Below are 5597 nucleotides of genomic sequence, written 5' to 3'. Positions count from 1 at the left end.
TGTCCTATATATACGGGGGCGGGGGGCACCCCAAAGGCACATCAATTGTTCTCTTAGTCGTGTGTGGTGCCCCCTCCACAGTTTACTCCTCCGGTCATAGCGTCGTAGTGCTTAGGCGAAGCCCTACGCTGATCACATCACCATCACCGTCACCACGCCATCATGCTGATGGAACTCTCCCTCGACCCTCTGCTGAATCAAGAGTTCGAGGGACGTCATCGAGCTGAATGTGTGCTGAACACGGAGGTGTCGTACGTTCGGTACTAGGATCGGTTGGATCCTGAAGACGTTCGACCACATCAACCGCGTTAACCTAACGCTTCGGCTTTCTGTCTTCGAGGGTGCATGGACACACTCTCCCCGTCTCGTTGCTATGCATCTCCTAGATAGATCTTGCGTGATCGTAGGAATTTTTTTGAAATTGCATGCTACGTTCCCCAACAGTGTTGCCCTAGGTTATGACTGCTACATGATGAATATTATCCAACACAATTATCCGTCGCTGATCCAATGCCTACGAGCTTTTCGCATATTGATCTTTGCTAAGATACTTTCGTTGTTCCTACTGTTACAATCACTACAAAATTGCTACTGTTTCTGCTAGTATTACTACTGCTACTGTTACCGTTACTATCAAACTATCATACTACTTTGCTACTGATCACCTTGCTGCAGGTATGAAGTCTTTCAGGTGTGGTTGAATTGACAACTCAACTGCTAATACTCGCGAATATTCTTTGGCTACCCTTGTGTCGAATCAATAAATTTGGGTTGAATACTCTACCCTTGAACACTATTGCGATCCCCTATACTTGTGGGTTATCAATGACCCACAATTATAGAGGATCAATCATAATCCTTTCGATAAGTAAGAGTGTCAAACCCAACGAGGAGCAGAAGGAAAGCACAAGTGGTTTTCAACAAGGTGTTTTCTGCAAGCACTGAAATTATTGGTAATGAGTAATTTGATAGCAAGGTAATTTTTAAAGAGTAACAAGTAACAAGCCTAACAAAGGTGTAGCAAGGTAGGCCAATCCTTTTTATAGCAAAGGACAAGCGTGGAAGAACTTTTATATAAGGCAAAGCGCTCGCAGGGACACATGGGAATTATCGTCAAGTTAGTTTTCGCTACTTTGATTGTTTGGTATGTGGGCGGACCGGTGCTTGGGTGCTATCCTTACTTGGACAAGCCTCCCACTTATGATTAACCCGTCTCGCAACATCCGCAACTATGCAAGAGAATTAAGATAAATCCAACCATAGCATGAAACATGTGATCCAAATCAGCCCCTTACGAAGCAACACATAAACTAGGGTTTAAGCTTCTATCACTCTAGCAACCCATCATCTACTTGCTACTTCCCAATGCCTTACCCTAGGCCCAAATCATGGTGAAGTGTCATGTAGTCGATGTTCACATAACACCACTAGAGGAAAGACAATATACATCTCATCAAAATATCAAACGAATACCAAATTCACATGATTACTTATAACAAGACTTCTCCCATGTCCCCAGGAACAATAGTAACTAATCACAAAGCATGTTCATGTTCAAGATTAGAGGGGTAATAAATATCATTAAGGATCTGAATATATTTTCTTCCACCAAATAAACCAACTAGCATCAACTACAAGGAGTAATCAACACTACTAGCAACCCACGGGTACCAATATGAGGTTTTGAGGCAAAGATTGAATACAAGAGATGAACTAGGGTTTGAGAGGAGATGGTGCTGGTGAATATGTTGACGAACATTAGTACTCCCATGATGACAGGAACATTGGTGATGACGCTGGCTTCGGTTTCCCCCTAACGGAGGGAAGTTTCCCCGGCAGAATAGCTCCGCCGGATCCCTAGATTGCTTCTACCCAGGTTTCGCCTTGTGACGGCGGCGCTTCGTCCCGAAAGCCTTCTTATGATTTTTTCTAGGTCAAAACCCTGCATATAGCAGAAGATGGACATCGGGGCCTGGCCAGGGGGCCCACAAGCTCAGGGGCGCGCATTGGGGGGTAGGGCGCGCCACCCAGGATTGTAGCCACCTGCTGGGTCCCCTTCCGTTCTTTCTTCGCCCAATATTTTATATATATTCCATAACAATTCTCCATAAAGTTTCGCAACATTTGGAGTTGTGCTGAATAGGCATCTCAGATTTGCTCCTTTTCGGTCCATAACTCCAGCAGCCGGAATTCTCCCTCTTCACGTAAATCTTGTAAAATAAGGGAGAAAAGGCATAAGAATTTTATCCTGAAGTGTAATAAATGCCCATAATACAGTAGATATCAACATAAAAGCATGATGCAAAATAGACTTATCAACTCCCCCAAGTTAAGACCTCGCTTGTCTTCAAGTGAAATCCGAAATCGATAATCATGACCACATGTTTAAAGATAGAGGTGTCGATAAAACAAAATAGGGACATGAGGGCATCATGATCATATTTAGAACAACAATATATTGTCATATAACATATTATCCTAGAGTGATAGTCAGTTCACAAGGTAAAATATGAACAAAAACTTCATTGAAAACTAACAAACTATGGTCTCAATCATTGATGCGATTACAATTTGTCATACTGTCAGAAAGAGTCAATGTAAAAGCTTTTATTTAGCAAGTTCATATACTCAACCATCATTTAGTCTTTCATAAGTGCTAACACTCACGTGATACTTATGAGGTAAAAGCTTCAATCAGACACATAGAAACATAGGGGCTTATAGTTTCTCCTCCCAACCATTTACCTCAAGGGTAATGTCAACAATAATAACTTATGATCACCTACATCCTAGTGGATATGTACGTTTGGATCTTTCTCCAACACATAGAGCTTGCCAAAAAGAGAAAAGTAAAAGGAAGGGCGAAGATCACCATGACACTTGTATGAAGGTAGATATTAAAATAAAAGATAGGCCCTTCGCAGATGGAAGCAGAGGTTGTCATGCACTTTTTTATTTGGATGCACGAAATCTTAATGCAAAAGAACGTCACCTTATATTGCCTCTTGTGATAGAGAACTCTATTATGCAGTCCGTTGCTTTTATTTCTTCCCCATCACAAGTTCGTATAAAGCTTATTTTCCTCACACTAAAATATCATACATATTTAGAGAGCAATTTTTATTGCTTGCACCGATAACAACTTACTTGAAGGATATTACTCAATCCATAGGTAGATATAGTGGACTCTCACGACATGAAACTAGGTTGATGTTTTTTGTATGCCCAACTAGTATCTCTACTTAGTGCGGAATTTTTGGCTAGCAAGGGATATAAAGCAAGCTCAACATGTTGGAGGATCCAAGACATTATAACTTCTATTAGGATATAAGGAAACATAACACATTATGTTCTCTTCCTTTTCTAATATCAACTTATTAGCATATAATATTTTAGTGAGTGCTCACAATCATAAAGGATGTCCAGCATGTTGGGGAACGTAGCAGAAATTTAAAATTTTCTACGTATCACCAAGATCAATCTATGGAGTTATCTAGCAACGAGAGAGAGGGGAGTGCATCTACATACCCTTGTAGATCGCGCGCGGAAGCGTTCAAGAGAACGGGGTTGATGGAGTCGTACTCGTCGTGATCCAAATCACCGATGATCCTAGCGCCGAACGGACGACACCTCCGCGTTCAACACACGTACGGAGCGGGGACGTCTCCTCCTTCTTGATCTAGCAAGGGGGGAGGAGAAGTTGATGGAGATCCAGCAGCACGACGGCGTGGTGGTGGAAGTAGCGGGATCCCGGCAGGGCTTCGCCAAGCGCAAGCGGGGAGGAAGAGGTGTCACGGGAGGGAGGGAGGCGCCAGGGCTTGGGGTGCTGCTCCCATGCGCCTCCCCACTATATATAGGGGTGGAGGGGGCTGGTTTCTTGCCCTCCAAGTCCATTGGGGCGTTGGCAAAGGTGGGGGAAAGAAATCCCATCATTTCCCTTCCCCACCGATTGTTATCCCCCCTTTTTAGGGATCTTGATCTTATCCCTTCGGGATATGATCTTATTCCTTCTAAGGTGGGATCTTGGTGCGCCTTGACCAGGGGTGTGGGGCCTTGCCCCCACTACCCACGTTCATGTGGGCCCCCCATGCAGGTGGGCCCCACTTCGGAACCTTCTAGAACCTTCCCGGTACAATACCGAAAAATCCCGAACATTTTCCGGTGGCCAAAATAGGACTTCCCATATATAAATCTTTACCTCCGGACCATTCCAGAACTCCTCGTGACGTCCGAGATCTCATCCGGGACTCCGAACGACTTTCGGATTTCCGCATACTAATATCTCTACAACCCTAGCGTCACCGAACCTTAAGTGTGTAGACCCTACGGGTTCGAGAGACATGCAGACATGACCGAGATGACTCTCCGGTCAATAACCTACAGCGGGATCTGGATACCCATGTTGGCTCCCACATGTTCCACGATGATCTCATCGGATGAACCACGATGTCGAGGATTCAATCAATCCCGTATACAATTCCCTTTGTCAATCGGTACGTTACTTGCCCGAGATTCGATCGTCGGTATCCCAATACCTTGTTCAATCTCGTTACCGGCAAGTCACTTTACTCGTACCGTAATGCATGATCCCGTGACCAAACACTTGGTCACATTGAACTCATTATGATGATGCATTACCGAGTGGGCCCAGAGATACCTCTCCGTCATACGGAGTGACAAATCCCAGTCTCGATTCGTGCCAACCCAACAGACACTTTCGGAGATACCTGTAGTGCACCTTTATAGCCACCCAGTTATGTTGTGACGTTTGGTACACCCAAAGCATTCCTACGGTATCCGGGAGTTGCACAATCTCATGGTCTAAGGAAATGATAATTGACATTAGAAAAGCTCTGGCAAACGAACTACACGATCTTGTGCTATGCTTAGGATTGGGTCTTGTCCATCACATCATTCTCCTAATGATGTGACCCCGTTATCAATGACATCCAATGTCCATGGTCAGGAAACCATAACCATCTATTGATCAACGAGCTAGTCAACTACAGGCTTACTAGGGACATGTTGTGGTCTATGTATTCACACATGTATTACGGTTTCCAGTGAATACAATTATAGCATGAACAACAGACAATTATCATGAACAAGGAAATACAATAATAACCATTTTATTATTGCCTCTAGGGCATATTTCCAACACAGCATAGTGTATTTATATGTGAAACCGCTCTTTCCTTATTACTCCTCATTAATTGCAACAATGACCAATATTATGTTTGTCAACCTTCAACAAATTTCATGCATTATACTTCTTACATGTGAAGTCATTACTCTCCATAAGATTACTATATAATGTGTTTATTTATTTTATTCTTTTCCATCTCTATGATTGAATCAAGAAAGCAAAGCCCTCAAATCAAAACTAATCTTTATTATATAACTCTTATACTCGATTACATAGGTAGATCACGGAGCAAAACTTAAAGACTAGATCATACTAAAACTTTTATTCTACTAGATCAAGATTTAACCAAAAGGATCGAACTAAGATAAACGACAAAGATAAAGATGTGATGGTGATATGCTATCGGGGCCCCTCCCCCAAGCTTGGCACAAGCCAAGCGGAGTGCCGATAC

Source organism: Aegilops tauschii, chromosome 4 (genome assembly GCF_002575655.3).
Source record: "Aegilops tauschii subsp. strangulata cultivar AL8/78 chromosome 4, Aet v6.0, whole genome shotgun sequence".
NCBI lineage: Eukaryota > Viridiplantae > Streptophyta > Magnoliopsida > Poales > Poaceae > Aegilops > Aegilops tauschii.
This window is presented reverse-complemented; position numbering follows the sequence as displayed.